At 42.9% G+C, this 20,779-nt stretch overlaps 1 long non-coding RNA gene across 1 annotated transcript in view; it reads right to left on the bottom strand.

Annotated features, from left to right (window-relative positions):
* Nucleotides 1-19,009, bottom strand: part of LOC107313883 — a 39,956-nt gene extending 20,947 nt beyond the window's left edge. Inside the window, exons 1-2 of the long non-coding RNA XR_004306877.1 lie at nucleotides 17,820-19,009; nucleotides 17,225-17,304 (exon numbers count right to left, since the gene is read on the bottom strand). This is a non-coding gene — a long non-coding RNA (uncharacterized LOC107313883). The remainder of the gene's footprint in view (nucleotides 1-17,224; nucleotides 17,305-17,819) is intronic.
* Between the last annotated feature and the right edge of the window lie 1,770 nt (nucleotides 19,010-20,779).

The following is a 20,779-nucleotide window of genomic DNA, read 5'->3' as shown; positions in this document are numbered from 1 at the left end:
AAGGTGCTGTCATATTTGCTGAATATAGTTGGCCATATTATTTATCCTCTGACTTTGAATAAACTTTGCTTAATGTCTGAACTTCAGATGTGGCTAATTTTTATGGTTCGTCTCTTTGTGGTTGTACTTTAGTTGCATACCTAGTGTTTGAAGCTAGATCAGGTTTGACAGATTGAGCTGTGACACAAAATTCCTTCCAAAAGTCTATGAAAAAGGAGAAGAGGGGAGGAGAGGAGAGTGGAAGGGTTGAGGGTGGTGGGATGGGGAAGAGGAAAGAAGGAGAAAGAGAAGGAGAGAGAGAGAGAAGAGAAAAGAAAGATTTACTAAAGTTAGAACAGAATAAGGATATTTAAAGAGGGACCATCTATGAATGTTGGAGCTTTTATTCCTGGGAGGACTGAAGCATGGCACAAATCTGCTATCTAGAGAGCTTCCCAATCCCTGCAACAAATTACTACACCAATGAAGCATTACCATGCAGGAAGGGACTGTTTCTGTAAGCAGACTGTTGTATCCTTCAAGGCTAACAACAGTTAAGCTGTGTTCTCAGATGGTGCTCCATTGCCTTAATTAAGCCTTTTTCCAAAAGCAAACACACAGAATTTAAGCTCATCATTTGCTATAGCAGCCTATGTTGCTCCAGCATTGGTACAGTCTGTAAACAAGCAAGGGAAAATGCAACATAGCAAGATTCAATGCTCAGAATCTGAAGACAAGTCAAATCAAACTAATCATCATCATTATAAACACGTGTCCTCAAGCAGCTGGAACAAGTTTCCCAGTCATGTGGTGAATTCTGCCTCCTTCTGCACCCTCATGAAGGCAAACACTGCTCTGAAATCAAACAGAAGCAGTGGAAAAAAAATGCATTGGGTGAGGGTCGATGGCCAGGGTTGTGATTTTTCATGATCTGATGATATGCTTTGGACCAAAACATCATGAATCTAAATATTTTCAAGCGTCGTGACCTTGATTAATTCATCCCCCCCCTCCCTGCTTTATGGCAGTTTTCAGCAGTTCACAGGGCTCTTGCCTTTTATGCCTCCTAAGAGAAGTCTGCTGTTTCACAGAGAAAAATGCATGAGGCAATTTGCTCGTGTGCTATTAAAGCCTCTCTGTTTGTAGATGGATGCACAGTCATATGTTGCCATGTTAACTGGAGTTATATGAAACATGGCCTCATTACTCATTAGAAGCTCCTGGAATAAAGAGATTACTTCAGCAGCTCAATACAGATTTTCTGGTACATCCCATCTGCATTGCTTTCTGACTCAAACAGTACTGTTGTGAACGAGAAGATCAGAGAGAAAGAAAAGGGAAACTGGTGTCTCGTTTAACTTTCAGCCTGATGCCAATACTCTTCTTACTGGAAGACAGAATAATCAAGGACCCAAAGTAAATTAATTCTCTATTCTTTGAATTCCTATCAGAAATTATGTATGGCAGTGTTCCCTGAAAATCATCAGCATATGGAGAATTTCTTTGGAGATTTACAGCTCCCCAGGCTCTCTCCAAGAAAGACAACATACTTAGAGAAGCATGTAGCAAGCAGGAGAGGTAGAGTGATTAACAGCATCATGTTGCCTTAACTGAAAATGTACATCCAAACCATGGCATTCTTAATCAGCTGGAGCCAAGCTTTCCTGAAGCTGGGTCTGACAAGTGCCCTCCCCCCACTCACCTCCAGTATTTAATTGCACATAAGTGAGAAGCAATAAACCAACTGAATTATGCTAAACACTCCCCTCTCAGGAAGCAGAGAATGGCTCAGCAAGGAGAATTTCTCCCAGTAAGTCACTTGCATCTCTAGATTTGCACAGAGCCATTGAGCAGTAACCCTGTCAGGAATGAAAGACACCTGTACTCAAAGGCAGTATGAGTTTATGTCATTTCTGAGAGATACTTGTCCAATGTATTCCTAAAGATCCTTCAGTCATGGAAACTTCACAACCTCTCCAATGAATCTATTCCAGTGTTTTATTGTCCTCATCCTTCAAGAGGTTTCCTAGCACCTGGTTTAAATTTCTCTTCCATTAATTTAAGCACATCATTGTTTCTTCTAACCACCACAAATACTCTTTAAAATGGCTTTTTTATGTACTGGAAGGCCTTGCTTCACTCTTTCTTTCCCACCACTATATAATCAAATATCCTTCCACTTTTATTCATAGGTTTAAAAAAAATGCCCACAACTGTTATTAAAAGAGGACAATGAACTCTGTCCTGGCCATCCACAACTCTCTTCAAAACTCACTGATCAAACACGGACATCATATTCCAGTGCTGAGCAGAGCACATTCCTGTTGGAACCTGACAGTGGGATGTTTGACTTTCTCACAGCAGCACACCACTGCCTAATCACAGTTCATTTTTCAACCTTTTAACGCAAAGATGTTCCTCTGGAGAACATCTTACTAGTCTTTTTTTTTTTTCCCAGCTGATTTACATAGTAAAGTGTTCCTGCCTAACAGTACTTCAAGCTTTTTCCTTGATGAATTTAGCCTCATTTTTCAGATATTTCTTCAGTTTATCACGCAAATTTAACTCCTCTTTCCAACATGATTGCAGTGATCCTCAGCTCTAGATCTGTGCAAAGTTACCATGCAGACTTCCAGCTGAATGTCCAACATCATTAATGAAACACCAAACAGAACAGATTTCAGGATTGACAACACAGGAATCCTTAATGGTACTTCATAGAATCATAGAATCTTTAGAGTTGGAAGGAACCTTTAAAGCTTATTTAATCCAACTCACCTATGGCTCAATCAGGTTGCTCAGATTTCCATCCAACTTGTCCTTGGATGTCCCAAGGGATGGGGCCTCCAACACTTTTCTGGGCAACCTGAGTCAGTGCCTCACCACCCTTAATGTAAAAAACTTACTTATATCCAATCTAAAGCTAAATCTAAATTCTTTTAGTTTGAAACCACTTCCCCTTGTACTATCGCAACAGACCCTGCTAAAAAGCCTGCTTCCTTCTTTCTTATAGCACCCCTTTAGATACTGAAAGGTTGCTCTCAGGTCCGCCTAGAGCCTTTTCTTCTCCAGGCTGAACAGCCTCTGCTCTCAGTCTGTCCTCATAGGACAAGTGTTCCACCTCTTGGATCATTTTTCTGGCCCTCCTCTGTGTTCCAGCAGCTCCATGTCTCTCCTGTACTGAGGACATCTGGACACTGCTCCAGGTGAGGTCACACCAGCACAGATGAGAGGGGCAGGATCACCTCCCTCAGCCTGTTGACCATGATCTTTGGATGCAGCCCTTTGGCAACAAGCTACTGAGGGCTGCTCCATTGATGGTATGCAATCCATACCATAACACTCATATTACATTACCTTCCTCCACACATACATTCCTAAACTTGCTTATGTAAATATCCTGCCAGCTGAAATCCTAAACTCAAAATCTGTGACCTTTGTTCCTCCCTGGTCTAATCCACAGTTTATTTTGTGGTAAAGGAATTTAAAATGGCTAAACACAACTCCTTTACAATTGACTTTTATTATTTCTTTTTGCAGTCGAACAATTTGTTTTGGTTGAAATTTTTTCCTCTCAAAACTGTTTTTAACCAGACAGGACTGTAATTCCCAAGACACACTGGGGAAAATACATATGTATTGCTCCTTCCCCAATACATTTTATGCTTATTGTAATTAACTGCAGACAGATTTCATTCTCCATTGAGTAGCAAGCCAAACTCCTCTTTGATCTTTCTCATCCTACTAACAGTTCTTACAGAATTATTTCTGCTTATCTTTGAAGTCTCATTTTGTGCCTCAGTCTTTCTGGTTTGATCCCTGAATGCTTGTGCTGCTCTTCCAAATTTGTTCGTAGAAACCTGACCCTTTCTTTTTTCTTATGTGTTTGTTTGATGCTCAAACTACAGAAAAAAATCATGATTTACCCAGCGTGGCACCTATTGAGTTTTTATTCTTGCACTTGGAGAGGTTGTGTTGTGCCCTTTGCTTACTCCGAGGAACTGACAACTTTATTTTACATTTCCCTTTGCCTTCCATAGGAAATCTTATTTACCAGATTGGAGTTTATTAACATCCATCTTCCTAAATCCCATTGCTTTCAACTTGATCAATCCACCTTCCCCTTCCGAAAAGGAAGTCCTGAAGTTCTAGATTTCAGAAATTATCCAGTAATTGTAACAGTCACCCATTATTTGAATAGTAGCAAAGTTGAATATACAGATGAACCAACAGTGGGTGCGGAGTAAGAAGAAACAGCAGTTTAAAGGGGAAACTCTAAGACAAATACAAAGAGTTTCTAGCAGCATGTGCCATGGTTCAAGCAACTCATAGCTTCAGAGAGCCCAGGAGTTTGCTTCTATCCAAAATAATAAGAAATTTTTCTGACTCTCAATTCAGTAAGCAATGTTTTCTCAAACAGAAGGTTTCATTCCTCTGATTACTTTCATTAATTAAAATAATGATCTTGATAGTGCAGCCAACGCAGAAAGCAAGAGCATGACACCTCTCCTCGAGTAGCACCAGCCCTCTTTGAACAGTACATGGTTCAGTTTTTCTGTGGACAAAGGAAGTTTTTCACCTTAAACTTCTTAACACTTGTTATACAATAAAGCCACCACAGAAAAGGAGCACATCTGGATCTATTCCAAGGTGCCATTGAGGATTAGGCACAAAGAAATATTAAGCACTTGCTTAGGGACACATATGGGCCCTTTAACCCCAAAAGGCAGAATTTCAGAGTGTAAAACCTGTCCAAATAAGTCTCTGACTTCCAAGCATTGATCCAACACCCAGACATAGCTATTTGCACAACAATGTTTTTGAACAGCATCTCCCATGCTTAGCATAAACCGGAAAGACTCAGCATCGAAATCAGAACTGAAACAAACCTCTTCTTCTACACTAGTTTGCACCAGCCTGCTTTTCCTGGAACTGCTGCCACCACTTGATTAGGGAAAGTGATAGAGATTCAACAGCTTCACAAGGGAGTGGGACTTGCAGTCTGCCCAGCAGCTAAGCAGCTTCTCATTGAGGTTCCATTCCTAGAAAGACAAAATCCAGATGTAAAAATGAAAAAGAGCAACCCTCTGGATTCTTGCTCATCCTTCTCTGCCTGTGGCATTGACCATGTTGGGAACTGAATGGAAAGGAGTGGAACAAGACAGAACAGAATGGAAAAGAAATAGAATAGAATGGAAAAAGTATAGGATAGGATAGGATAGGATAGGATAGGATAGGATAGGATAGGATAGGATAGGATAGAACAGAATAGAATAGAATAGAATAGAATAGAATAGAATAGAATAGAATAGAATAGAATAGAATAGAATAGAATAGAATAGAATAGAATAGAACAGAACAGTTATTTGGAAGTGACATTCAAAGATTACCATGATCATGCAATATTCAAGCTAAGGCTGCATCAATACTAAACACAGGGGGAGAATTACTTTTTCTGATCTGTTGGCCATTTGATGCACCCAAAAATGCACTTTATCCTCCTGGCTGCCAGACCACACTGTTGCCTCAGGCTGAGAATGCACATGGTCATGTCTCATCCTGATGATGCAGAGAGAGGACCAAGACCTCTTACAGCTGGTGGGACGGGCGATGCCTTTTGGAAGAACTGGAAAGGAACCACCTGGACATGATGAAAAGCTGACGCCCATCAAAATTTAGCCCATCATCAGATTCAACTGCAGCACCTGAAATGCTCCAAAAATGCAATTCTTTACTCATCCCCTCAATATGAGTCCCCATTTGAAGCCTTTTCCTTGTGATGTTTGAGAGAAAAAAATTAATAGAGTCATTTCAGATATCCATAAAATAATGAAAACAATCACATTGGCAAGGATGGATTTGTTAGGTCTTCTCTTCAACATGTCTAGAAATACACCGAGAAAAAGATCTCCTTTTTATAAATTCTTTGTCTATTTAGACATTTCACTCTCTGGCCTGTGGAAATACAGGCAACAGCTGCCCTTTTGGCTGGACAGACGAGCCCCAAATCACTGTAGGCACACCAATGGCCAGTTACTTCTGGGCATGGATCCAAGGGCTGATCTCAGCCTCCAGCCTTCTGCAGGGCTCAGAAGCAGCCTCGGAAGGAAAGTACAGCTTTTTTTCTCCCTCTCCTTTTGGGGTAATTATGAGCAAGAACCACTCTTCAAATGCATCTCTCTCAGTATTTGGAGAGGCAGCAAGAACGCCCTCAACAGAAAATCCCCTCAATCTGAAGGATCCTGTGGTTGGAAGCCAGCCAAGGCTTGCTGGCCTGCAGACCAGATTGTGAGATTCAGCTTTGCAGCCAATATTTTTTTTCACTGTTGGACCAAAGAAATACAGGAGCCTGTTTCCAAGCAGCCGCGAGCAGGGGTAAAAAAGGGCAGGAGGTGAGACAAGCTTGGGAAGTCCACGCTGGGGGAATATAAGCTTTTGTGTCACATCTCAAGCCCCACAGCACAATGTGGTCCAGTAGGCTGGGGATGCCTGTGGTCATTTCCCTGGAAGGGGATGGTAAATGACAGATATTGAAGGCAACAGGCCCAAGCCCTTGCAGACAGAGCTGCCAGCACTAACTATGGGAGAATACTAAGGGAAGAACTAGATTAAACCCCCCTCCTCCATAAAATCATAGAACTGTTAAGGTTGGAAAAGACCACTGAGATTGAGTCCAACCATCAATCCACCACAAACTTGCCCTTCAGTGTCCTATCTGTCCTTCCTTCCCTGCAATGTGTACAGCTGGATCCAGTGACCCTGACCCACCATTTACACATCAAACACATGTCTCTTGAGCGAATCCTGACACAGCTGATAGTGACTCCCTTTCCTCAGTCACCTCTGGTTCAGGCAACCATCTGAGATTTGAGGATACACCCTAAACTAATCTGAGACAGCTCAAGGCCCCATCTTCCACAGGCTGTAGAGCATTTGCTATGTTTAAGCCTTAAAAAACAGCTTAAATAGAAAATGCTCTGACTTGCAGCCAACTTTTCCTGTACCACCCCATGTTTCTGATTACACACCTGTCAACAGCACAATGATGTGTAAAGCACAGGGAAGGAGCTTATACTGATGGGGAGATTTAAATATCTGGTTAAAAGGCAGGGAGGTGGAGTGGGAGCAATGGAATAGGATGGCACACTTTAAAGGGAGAGCAGGCTTCTGAGAGTCTCTGGCTCAGCCACCTCTGCAGCAAACATGGATCCAAACATCTCTTTCTACTTTGGAGGAGGCCAGATTCATGCGTAGATTTTCCTGACGTCCTATTTCTTATGAGAGGTCAAAACTGCTCTTCCTGATGGTGCATACTTTGCTTCTCAAACATAGAATCATATAATATCCCAAGTAACCCATAAGGATCGTGAAGTCCAAATCCTGGATTCATGCAAAGGTGCAGTGGATAACAGCACAGAAAATTAGATTTCCTTTGCTTCCCATAACAGCATTTCCCATTTAGGGGCCAGCCCAGAAGTAAGTTTTCATTAGTAATTAAACAAATTTCATCATGTCTTTAGGGGAATGAATGGTGTGACTAAGATTTGCAGGTACTTCTCTGCCCAGAAAACCTTCCACCCACTGAAGCCAGTCACGTCTTCTGCTGAGAAAAGCAATTAGAAATAATAATAAAATATTCTGGAGTAATTACAAAAATAGTATTCCCAAGAAAAAACTACTGTGAAATGAAATAATATACAGCAGTCTCTAAAGCACAATGACATGGGAATTCAGCCTTCAGTGCCACGCTGCTCCCTGTGGGCCTCCGAGCTGGGTAGCCTTTAATCAATGACACATGTCTCTTGTGCAGAAGACAGCCCAAAGGCATGCAGGGGTGAATTAGAGAGACAATTTCAACCTTCTCCTGATTTTCTTGCTATCATGAGTTTAAATCTGATCTTTAACATTATTTGAAAACAGTTTTTGTGGTTTGATTAGATCTAGTGACAGTAAGTAAATAGTTGGTCTAACATCTGCTGGCCTCCAGCTGGAAGCTGCCAAGTCCCATTTTAAGGCCAGCTCTCTTTAGGAGTTGGACTCAATGATCCCAAATTAGGTCTTAGAAGCACAGAATATCCCAAGTTCGTGGCAGAACTTGGACTCTATCTGTACAGCTTAAAAGCTTTCAAAGCTTGCAGTTAAACACACTTCTGTGCGTGCCAATCTGCTGAAAGTCCCCCTATATAAAACAATGTTTTCAGATAGCAACTTCTAAAGCTTGAGATAATGTACATACATGTTTTTATTCTAAAATCACATCCAACAGCCTTTGGTTGAAGAGTTTGGATCTTCTTTTGCATTTGTCAAGTCTGCATTAATTTGCAGGGGAGGCATGATTCAATCTGAACCTTATTGATATAACCAGCTAATGGCTGGAATTTACATAGAAATAATACAGGCATCAAAAGCTATCCAGGAGTCTGAAGCATCAGAAATAATCACAGTGCATTGAATAAGATCATATGAATAATTCAAGAGCTTCAACATCACAGTTTCAGATTCTTATAAGATCACTGTTCCTTTTTCCAGAATCGTAAGCTTATAAAAGGGGTGGAGGAGAATCACATCAAGCTGTGTACATTTATTTAGCTCTTTTACAAGTAAATGATCCCCTCCCACAAGCTTTCTGTGACTGGTAAGAGTAAAGGTAGCTGTGACAGACCAAAAACCAGCGCTATTTTAAAATGAAGTCTTCTAAAGTATCTACTAACCACAAGGCAGAAAAAGTTCTTGTCAGAAACAGACAATAGATGTCACTCTCAATTTATTCTTTTTTAATTTTAACAATTTGACCTAAATATTCCTCTCTTGCTCTACCACTAACTGCTCCTATTAGTGTGGGGCAAGGGCAAGGGCTGGGCTAAATCATTGCCCCCTTCCATGGTCTCTTGCATGTGGACATCATTCTCCCACCTGTATCTCCACCAGCCACTCCTAACATCATGCCAAAGCCTATTCCCTGTCCTTTCAGCTCGGTGCTATTTCTCTTTCATCAGTGTTTCAGCCCTCATTTTTTTAAATATACTTCCCCTCTTTCTTTTGGAGCACTGCAAAGACTGGCCCAGATTGCAGGAGTTAGCTGCCCTTGGAAAGGGGTAGAGGACAGACCCAGGTTTCAGCCCTGTCTCTAAATGTGTTTATTATAACAGATACAGCAGGATCTTGTTTGAATAGACAATAGACAGGAAATTAACAGTTAAGGCTGAAACTCTAGTCCTTCATTCCTGTGATTAAGAGAAAACAGATACCATGCTGAAACAGAAAGACAATTTCAGCTTTCATGCAGCACTGTCCTTCAGTGTTCCACATCACGCATGCAACATTATTTCTGTGCAGAATTTAGCCATTAATTTCCTTCATTTGAAATAAAAAACACTCACCCAGTATTATAAAATGCTCTGTATTCCTGAACCGACAGATCATAATGGCTCATCCTGAATATGCCATTCTGTCCGTTCACACAGATATTAAATGGCTGAGATAAATCATGGCTTGGGGTTTATAGAGGCATCGTGTCAGCAACAGCAATGAATTACAAACTTCCTCCTTCAGACAGCAAACACCCAATTACCAGCATCATCTTCCTTCACGTTTTGAATGGTGAAGGAGGGGTTGGCATCCGTCATTTTTCATTTCTCAATGCATGGAGGCTGATACAGTTGTGCCTGTTGCAACTGAGCCCATTGATATCCAAAGCCATTCATAAACAAAATGCCATAATGCACAGTCTATGGGGATGGTACAATGAAAGCAAGGATCCTGCTCTATCTTTCCATCCCTGTATATGGGCGTGCATGGGGAGGCATGAAAAAACCAAGCAGGTTTGTGTCAGGATGAAAGAAAGCATTTGTGACAAAAACACATTCTTTAACATACCACGTACAATAATCTATTCTGATCTCAGAGCTGACCTTGTTTTGAGCAGGAGGCGGGACTAGAGACCTCCAACCTGAATAACCTCAAAAATGGAAAGGAATGGCTTCTATCAGGCAGCTGAAATCAGATGAGTCTTTAATGGTTGTTCTCTCCGTACACCAGGTAAATGGAGAGTTCAGAAAAGGTGACTATACTGAGCAACAATTAAATGCTAATTACTAAATGAGAAATTGAAGGGGTGCCAAAAACCTCTGCAAGCCTGTGGTTTGCCTTCTTCACATACAACAGCAGTCCTGAAGAATGCACTTCTTCCAGAACAAGAGAAAGGCAACACATGCTTTAGAACCAGGGAGACATGAGGCAACCTGAGCTTCTGGTCAGAGACAACTTCATCACCTCCTGGACCCCTTTTCTATCAGGGCAGGGTCAAGCAACACAAACTGATGTTCCTTTGAAATAATTCCCTTAATCCAACCCTCAACATGTCAAAGAGCTCCAGGCATGGGAGAAGTCTCCCAATTAATCGTTCCAAGTTCTTTTTTTGCCAGATGACATTGTGCTTTTTTGTTCAAGCTCGAAAATGTTCTTTAGAAACTTGCTAGCAATAAAACATGAGAGAGTTTGCTGGAAAGAATAATTAAACATAAATGATTAAAAAAAAATCGATCCCACTTGCAAGCACATTTAAAGATGCCAGCTGCTAAATTACAACCTTGGCACAGACCTGGGTGGATGTGCCCATTTTAAACAGCATGAGATGAGATCTACATGGCAAGAAGGTTGGCCCCATCCTCTGAGCAAATCCATGTGCTCATATGCCCCAAGACTAGAAGAACATAGAAACAAAACCCCACAACTTCAGGGGAACTTGAGGGTAAGACGTGTGTATCCATTTGGTCTGTAGAACAGGATCACAGCTTCAAGAGATCCGCTGCAGAGAGATGTGTTTACGTTGTGCAAGTGCTTTTTCTGCTTGGTGAAAAGCACCCAAAACTTAGAAAGAAGAGAGTAAGTAACAGCTCCGTGTTCTTAAGTGGAATCTGGAAGAGCCCAATAGCAAGTGGGCACAACCCTAATGCTGTGATAGAGACCTATGTGCTTTGGGCACACAGAAATACAACAAGCAAATGCTACCCAGCAAGCAACAAGCTACATCTCCCTTTAGTTTCCTGGCCCCCTTTTTCACTAGCCATAATACTTATTAAGTACTAATGCACAGCATCAGACACTTCACAGGCACACATTTCCCAGGAAGAAACCCAGGACATGTACAAAGACTGATGTGGTGCCTTACTCCACGTGCACCAACTGCAGGCTGAATCATCCCAGCACAAACAAGAGCCCTCAGGGTTGTACAGGGCCTCATACAAGGGGGCTGCACATCCAATTAGTGCTCAAGGCATTTACTGCTTAATGACTGAGGACTTTGCACAAGACTTCCACTTCCGAGATGCCAGCGGGATGTGGGGATGAGTGGCATGCAGAGCCCATGCTCAGGAGTCTATCTCTCATCCCCTTCATGATGCTACACATCATCTGCTTCTCCTGCTTTTGTTAGTCACTTCATTTGTAGGCAAGGGACTGTGTCTGTTGCTCCTTTAATTATGGAAAAGTTGTCTGTGCACAATTTAAACAAGCCCTTGTTCTGCTCTTTATCAATATTGAACATGCTTCCTGTCTCTTCGATGCTCCAGCTTGCAGCCACACAACATTTGTTCATAGCTGCAGGCTATGTCAGCGAGACTTTGATAGAGCAACAAAAGAGCTCCTCGTTCAAACAAACAGCACCAGTGAATTGACTGGAGTGTTGCAAATGCTGCCAGAGCAGAGCTGCACCGACTTGCGGCTGGGAATGGTATTTTCTAGTACAAATAGTGAATACTACTACAGCACCTGCACCTCCCTTGGGTGATCTTATGCTTCTTGGGCTCTCAGATATGCTGACAGAGTGGGCATCCAGGTGTGCATTCAGAAGGATGAGATGCCATTCCAAAAGATGAACCGTGGATGGACAGGGAGGGGAAATCTGCTCTGTGATGGAAGGACATGCTGTGTGCCTTGAAGGCCCTGCACTTCCCATAGGGAACTCGAGATTTTCTCTATGGAATCCACATCAGGTGTGCAATATAGAATTCTATGATTCTATCATTCTATGATATATGCTCATGACATGACAGAACCATAGACTTGAGAAAGGACCCATAAAGGCCACCTAGTCCCACTCCCCTGCAATGAACTGGGACACTGACAGCTCCATCAGGTGCTCAGAGCCCCTCCAGGCTGACCTTGAGTGTCTCCACCTCCTCTCTGGGCAACCTGTGCCAGTGCCTCAATACCCTTATCATAAAAAAGCTTTTTCCTTATATGCAACCTAAATGCCCCCTCTTTTAGCTTGAAACCATTTCTCCATGTCCTATCACAACAGACTCTACTAAAGAGACTGCCTCCTTCTTTCTTATAGCCCTCCTTTACATACTGTAATCCATAGAGCAGAGTGTCTGACAGATGTTCTTTCTGATTTCTCCAGCCCTGTGAGTGCAGCAACCAGTGAGAAGAATCCCAGAGGACACCAAGCGTGCTGCTTACAGAGTGGCAGCAGATGGTACCTGGGGGTACTTCTGTTTGCAGATGGTGTACTCTCCTCCACAGTGCCGTGGGTTAACAGCGCTGTGAATCACAGAACACATAGAATCACAGAACAACCCAATTTGGAAGGGACCCATAGAGATTACTGAGTCCAACTCCTGGCTCCACAAAGGACCATCTACAAATCAGACCATATGTCTGACAGTGCTGTCCAAATACTCCTTGAGCTCCAGCAGCTCAGGGCTGTGCCCACTGTCCTGGGCAGCCCATTCCATCCTCTGGTGCAGACCCTTTCCCTGACCCCCAGCTGCCCCTCCTCTGACACAGCTCCATGCCATTCCCTTGGGCCCTATTGCTGTCACAGAGAGCAGAGCTCCCTGTAGCCACCACGAGGCCTCAGCTCCTCTGCTCTGGGTTGAGTTTCACTTCTCTCCAACTAAAAGAGCTTTCAAAAGCACAAACACTGCACTATTGTACACACTGAGATGCACTGTATTTACTCCATGAGTTCTTCCATCACAGAGGCCAAATCAGGCTTTACCGATAGCAAAACATCAGGAAACTTGAATGAATCAGTTCTGTTACACAGGATAAATGACGCAAAATCCATCACACCATAAGTGAGGGCTTAACTTTCATTTGCATAATGATGAAAGCAAACTCACAAATCATGTTTTTATGCAGGTAATAATTATCTGCAGCATTTATGCAAGGGGTGGTTTATTGCTGATGGCCTCAGTGCCAGCTTTCCAAGTGATTGGTGATTTCAGATGCCTCTGGCTTGGGCAGTCTATTCTGACTTCATCTCTCAAACGTGCTTTGGAGGCCAGCACTTTGTGAAATTGAAACTCCTCTGAAGGTACAGAAAATCACTCCTTGCTTGCTCAAACCCCAGCTGTCACTGCTCGGTCTCATGACCATATATGAGCAAGAATCAAGGAAACAGATCTGCAGGCCACAAAAATGCTAGCAGGGTGTGACTGTTCTACTGTGGGAGCAGCACTAGGGTGTATAACTCAATATACAGAAGAAAAATGACACAAACCAAGGCAATCCAAACAAATGTCACATCCCTCACAGTTTTTGCTTGCATCACTGGGACTTGCTGCCAGGTAAACCCAAATGTTGGGGCCTGAGTGTTCGTCAGACCAAAGGTCAATCCCAAGCCTGGCGTCTTGTGACTTGCAGAGGGAAGGAGAGGATGTAACTCTTGGCCTAACTCCCAAGTTTTTGGCAACATGAATTTAGCAACAGCTCAAGCAGGAGGCTGCATCTGGGCCCAGAGCCGTCTCCATGGGCTGGCCTTCTGGAGATTTCTCACAGGCCTTTCTGAGTGTACCCCTGTAACATCTCATGCCAAGAAGGTCCGTGACCTCAGTTATGTTCTGGGGAAAATGTACCTTAGTCAGACTGGTTTGGTGTTCTTGCTTTGTGTGGAGTCTCAACGAGCTGAGATGCTCACACTTGGCCAAGCAGCACAAACTATGGAGATGGCCTCCTCCAAAGGGCCTCATCCATCCATGGCTGTTCCCACTCCTTGGACCTTTCCCTCTTCTACTTTGTGCTCCTGAGAGTATAACACATCTCTATAAAACAACCAGAAGAGGGCCGTTCACACTGCCTAGCAGCATTCAGGTGCACTTGCAAGTACCTTCATACTAAATACTCAAGATCAGAGATGAGTCTGCAGATGTGAAGGCCAAATGGACTTCCAGAAAATAAGACTCCAGTTCTCCACTTCAGCTAGAGGCATGGAGGCCAAGAGGAAAACAATCCTAAAGCACACTCAATATGTCAGCAGGCATGTGCTTCCCACTGGCTTTAGTTTAGTTTAATACATCAGTTTAATACAGCACTGTACTATGGGCAAAACAAGCTTTGGAGCTATCTGTTGGTGGGCAGGATTGTCGAGCATTGATGTGTCCAAAGCAAATGAATGAAATGCTGGGGCCAGCAAAGACAGACAGACCGCAGATGATGAGCACTCCAGCTCCCCCTCCAGAGCTTGAACCGAGGTGGCTACTTGGCTCAGTTCTGAGGTTTTACAACATGACTTATCTGAGAACTTAAACCTTTCTGCCTGGCTTTGCTACAAGTTAAAGCCACAAAGCTTTAATTTATACCACAAGAATAACATACTCAGTTGTTCCACTGACAAAGAATCACACGACTCAGAAATATCTTTTACCCTTTTTTGCAACAGCCTGACAAGATGATGCATTAGCTAGCAGTGGCTCTTCTTGTTCCACAGCAGACCCCCATTTCCCCTCTGGTGCTGCAGGTCCAGCAGAAAAGTCCAAAAGAAGCCACCAAGGCACAACAGACAACACAGTTACCCTGTTCTATTTCCCAGCCCACACACAACCTCCTTCCACCAGCAGAGAAGGAGGCAAAGAAGGTGGATTTCCCCTGGTCCCCATTGACTCTACACAGGTAATGCAAGTACAGAGGCTTGAAGGCAGTACTATTTCAGGATGACTAGGTCTGGTAGGAAAAAATGACCATGGGAGAAATTAGTTGTCAGAGCAATTTTCCTCCAGATTGGGTAGTAGGAAACATGTACAGCGAGGCCTGCAGTGTACCCTGAACCCCTAAAACTGGGGCAGGCCCTGTTCCCATAGAAGAGAACTACAGGATGCTCTATACCCCACACTGATGCACCACAGCAAACATGTGTACAGAGCCTCAACTGTGCAAGCACAAAAAGCAGAACTGATACAGACGGACTAACATGTTTGTTTAAGGCTATTTGAGTAGCTAAATGAATATGCAGGCAGCCCATAAATTCTTTTCAGTGATGCCCTGGCAGGGCGCTTTTATGCACTCACACTTACAGATTTCTCACGCGGGAAAGGTGAGGCAGAGCTGTGTTTTATGTGCTGCAGATAACGAGTTGACTGGGAGGTTTATTGATGGAAATGTGATAAGCGAGAGTGAATGTTCAGCTGGCTTTGTAATCATACAGCATTTTTTCTGGCATCTCACAGCTACATAGAACTAGGGACAGGTACGATAAAAGATCACTTCCCATGTAGGATTTTCAAGTGCCCATAGGACATGTTATTGCTTCAGACAGAAGCTAACACTTCCAGTGACACATAAGTCAGGTAGGAATGCTTTACTCTTCAGATATGACTTGGATCTCAATCTGCTGGATATTTAGGCAGTTAGATCCTGGTAAGGCATTCAGCTTTCACTGTTAGTGAAAACTAATACAACTGGATAATTAAATAGGAAAAGGATATCCAGAATCATTCTGTACCTGTATTTTAGGATCCCTGGTCCCCAGGCTCTTGGAAGATGACCTTTCCGTACACAAGTGTGCATTGGAACATATGGGCCCATCTTTTTCTTGGCACACCAGGGGGGTCAGCAGAGGTCACTCCCAAACCAGGTCATTGCTATCACACACCTGCTGGCCAGCTGGAGCAGCTCTCATTGAGCACAGCGGGCTGCAGAAGGGACAATTCCACACTCAAGGGACCTCTGTGAACAGTTTACACAACCCCAAACCACTTCTACTTCTCACCCCTCAATCCACTCAGCCCCTGAAGGCCAGTTTGAGTAACCACTCCAAAATGTAAGCTTCAATTTAAGCTGGAACTTGCACTGTCAATAGCACGCAGGGTGGATTTTAGTGTTTAGGGTTTCTGAGTCAGTCTGGAAGTGCATGGAAAGGTTAGAGTGTTTCATGACTACTATAACCCCCCATCAGCAGAGAGAGCCGTGGCCGTATGAAACAGTGACAGCAATCTGAAATGATACATCCCTGCAGCACCAGCACTGCTCAGCAAACTGGAGTATCTGCCTCACCAATGATTCTTGCAAAAATGGTCATCAGATGATTCATGCAAGTTTCTTCCTCAGGGAAAGAACAGATGGGGTGGATGAATGCATCAAAGGCAAGAAAAGCCACAGCAGACACGTTTTCTATAAAGCCTCCCAAATATGACCCAGCTCTCATAGACTATGACAATGCACCTGCCAATACAGTGTTCTCCTGTCATCCCCTGGGGCCTAATATGGATCATGGCCTAATGTGTTACGTGCACTGAGTGAGGTCAGACAGTCCTGGGGTTCTGGTGATATTGATGACTTGAGAAAACAGAATTCACATTTCTACTTAGCAATAGGTGTTTCTTAATATGACCCTGCAGAAAGTCATTTACAGTCTTGTAGGGAGCAGCAATTCTGACACACACAGGTGCTGTAGGATCAGCAGTTATTAGTTTGTCCAGCCACTTTGGGTCCATTTCTACAATTTAGAAGCAACAAAGCCCACAGACAGGCTGCCTGAATTCTACACTGAGCCTCTATAGCCCAGTAACCCTGAGACAAATATTGCTTCACTGCAGAGGTATCCCATAACAGGATATGTAGCAGTCAATTTGCATCAGGTCCTTGCCTTCTTCTGTTCTGTAAGTAGATATATATTTGAGCAACATGAAGAGACAGTCTGGACTGAAGTGTCTGCCCCTGATACCTACAGCTCCTGAGCGCCAGTTCTGACCTGTGTTTAAAATAGCAATTACACACAGCCTCTGGTGTTGATGGCCATAAAAGCACTTGAGATTAGGCATGCATCGCAGTTTTACTCACTTACAGGCGGCCTGTTTTACCAGCAATCTCCATACTAGTCTTACTTCATTTAGAGACACTAAAAAAAAAAAATCCCCAGTCCCATTGCCTGGAAGCACTGCTATCAATATCAGTAAAACAAAAGACATTAAAGGAATAAAGCACTAGTGGGAACATAACACATATACTGGCACTTAATGCTTACCTCCATTAATATTTCCAATGTAGTGGCTTGGAAGAATGACAATGGAAGTGTTGTTTCATATCCTGCTGGTCTTCGTGGCCCTGCAGAGCAGACAAGGATGAGCTCTCCCTCCTGGTTCTGATTCACGAATTGCCATCAGGTCTCTGCTCCAAGCATCCTAAAAACCTCTGAGCAGATCCAGTCGGGTGGGAGACATAATGGAAATAAGGACCCACAGGGGAGTTTCCAGCCCAATCCTTACCAACCAGTCTGGAATCACCCTTAATACATCTACTCTTCGTAGCTAGTTGGACAGTCCTGCAAACAACATCTGAAAGGCACTTGTGGAGACCCTTGCAGAGTGGATGACAACCATCCACATGGCAGATGTCCAACATAATTCACCGGTTTCTGGCATCAGGATCAAGTCACTGCCTTCTGTTCTACTGAATTATATCTGCCTGCTTTTTGAGAAGCACTTTGAGACTGGCAGAATAAGCCCCATGTGCGTAATAAATATCGTCAATAACTGTTTAAGCAAAAATTGGAGTTCCTAAAAGAAAAAAGCAACCCAAAAAGAAAAGAGATTTTGAAACTGTGATCAACTGGAACTTACCTATTAAGTAGACATTCAGTAAGTTCAAAGGACCAGTTCCATAATAGTTTCCTCAGCCAAGTTAATTGCCCCACAAGTATTGGTGTGTGATTCCAGATGGAAATAAAATTGAGGGCTCCAATAAGTGGGATAAATGTCCAACTGCATTTTTCAATGCCATGAAAAATCCAGAGAAAAGCCAAAGTGGATGGATTCCAAAACATTTTAAACAGGCAAAGTCTTCAGTCCAGACAGCTGAGAAAGTCATTGAGACATGATTAGCGCACAAATGACAACCCGTAAAGCTGTAATCAACACACCTTGGAATCTGTGACAACTCAATTAAGAGATGATAATAATTGTTTTAGGAGAGAAAAAGGCAAGAAAGTGTTAGAAAATGTTTCACTTTACTGAGTAATTTCTGTGTGGGTATTTTAAAAGGTCTGTTTGACCCTCTTCTGATTAGCTGTAGTTGAGGTAAAGAGACAACCACGGAACATAATGGCTTCACCTCACCTGAAACCAACACTGGTAATGGAGGAGTCTGGTCAAACAGGACACTCATTAGGTACACTCTAGGAACAGAATTAAGTGCTGTGAGATGACATGATTTTATCTCCACTGATGGTAGGAGGAGGCTGGTGGCTGGGAACTAGAGCTACTGAGGTGAGAGCAACTTTAGGCTTTGGCAGAAGAGAGATAGGCAGGGCATAATTAGAGTCAAAGACATTGCAGTCATAACCTTTGCAATATTGTTTCAACGTGTTACATTGCTTTAATATTCCATGAAGATAATAAGACGGAGAATCTTGTTGTTAGCAAAAGGATCTGTGCCATTCTTTCATTGAAAAGCAGCCTCTCCGTCCTGTAGGAATGCCTGGTATCTTTAAGTTTCCATTTAAACTTCTACAGAAGGTCAAGATTATTTTTCCTGTCCCTCTGTCTTGCACAAAACTATGTCTGAAATGTTGAGATTATTTCCCATGTTTGATTCCCTTTGAATCACCAGGGTGACACAGTACCTCCTTGACTAATTTGGCTACCTCTCTAGATGAAAATCTTCTCTCCTTGTGCTTAATGGTAGCAGGACATCCATATAGATATCCCAAAGTTATTCCTTCAGCAGGGAGCAATCTGTTGCACCACCAGCAGTGACAGACACCAGGTGAGGCACCTACTGCATGCCAACCTGAAAGAAATGCATTAAATTTACCTTTAAAGACATTCAGTGTTGCAAAACCCACAGTTTCCAGATGTGTCTTCCATCTTCCTTCCTGAAATGGATGCCCATCCACCTTGCTGGTATATCCCATTTACTGGCGGCACTGATCCACAGTTTACAGAAGCCAACAGAAGCACAAAACTAAAGGAAGTTCCTCCTGAAAGAGTTTGGATTCATTTTAAGAGATATGTTTTCTTCTACTCTGCCAGATCCAAACTGCAGCAAAAGGTTTTGTTTCAACTTTACCAATCAAAGTTGAATATTATTTTTTTTGCAGAAACTGCATTTTCCATCAAAGACATTTTCAATTGACTGTTTCTGATCAACTTAAATTTTAAGGCTGTTTTTAACATTACCTGTCAGTAATGGGATTGCTTTCTGGATATATTCCGTTCATTACACTGTCTCTCTAAGAAGATATAAAATCTGATGCAGTTTGAAACTTCAGTAGTATTTTTATTGAATATTGCAATTAAAGACCTGCCAGAGACTAAATTGCTTAAACAAACTTCCCAAGACCTCTCTAATGGTATCTCCAGGGCCGGATTGAGATGTTGGGCAAACAAGTTACTTGATTTTATAATTCAAGAAGGACTTCTTAGAATCTTTATTCATATAAACTTAAAGTCGTCCAGACAAACACATTAAGCATTTAAACCATGTAAGAGTTTAAATATCCGGTTTAATAATCGAGTGTTATTTGTGTTACCTGGAAGTGAAGAAGTGTATATGGAAAGCATCTCACTAGGAATGGGAAAACCAAAGAGCCCTGCTCTCCCCCTGCGCTTTTGGGACAGCCTTCAAATTAAGAAGGTTAGAAAAAGATCACACTGTGAAAACATGTTCTTTCTTCCCGTGTTGTTCATGCCATTAAATGTAGTTTCAAATCTGAAAATACATTTGAATTAATGCCTATTTAATATGCTAGTTTTGACATCCAAGCCAGCACATCATGGACAAATGTCCTCCTAGAGAACTCCAGGTGCTTCAGGAGTCTGAATGAACCTCAGTTCCCCACTCCAGACAGAATTCATTCATAACTCACTGAGCATCCAGCACAGAGCACACAGGGCAGGAGTTTTATTAAGGACACTTGGCAGTCAGCGCCGTACATCCAGATCATCACTGGTGTGACATGGAACTGACCGTGGCTTGATCTCCTTGGCCACCTCTGTCTTGTCTGATGAAAGCAGACATCTTCCATGTTCCATAGCTGCTGCCTTACAGCACAGCATAGCACAAGATCACATTTAGCTTGGTAGGAAACTACTTCAGCTCCTCACCTCCCATCCATGACATTCTGAAGGGACTTTTCAAGGGACTGCGTGCCCCACTGACAAGTTTACCTTTCCCCTTTGCAGCCTGCATACCTTGCTGGTATCACCTAACAACAAACAGTGTAACAACAAAAAACAGATGCTGATTCACAACAGAAATGAGTAACAACAACCAATCAATGAACCCACACCATTCATCTTCGCTGGGACCACTTGCTCTGACCCTCTGCAGAGGTCCAAGACCGGAGGAACATCATAGCACTGCTTTGGTAGCTGAAGAGTAGCCCAGCCCGGCCCATGTCTGACTGCAAGGTTTAAGTGGGAGGAAGGATCTTTGCCTCAGCACCTGAGGAACACGTCATGGCTGTGGGGGGATGTGCAGAGCATCATGAGCCAGGCTGCTGCGAGAGAGGAGTCGCAGCATTTTACCCTGGCAATGAACTTCTTCTCTCATTTCCATTTTCATTGGAATATCAATTTGC

Source organism: Coturnix japonica, chromosome 4 (assembly GCF_001577835.2).
Source record: "Coturnix japonica isolate 7356 chromosome 4, Coturnix japonica 2.1, whole genome shotgun sequence".
In the NCBI taxonomy this organism is placed as follows: domain Eukaryota; kingdom Metazoa; phylum Chordata; class Aves; order Galliformes; family Phasianidae; genus Coturnix; species Coturnix japonica.
The sequence above is the reverse complement of the archived record's forward strand: the minus strand, read 5'-3'. Positions and strand labels throughout refer to the sequence as shown.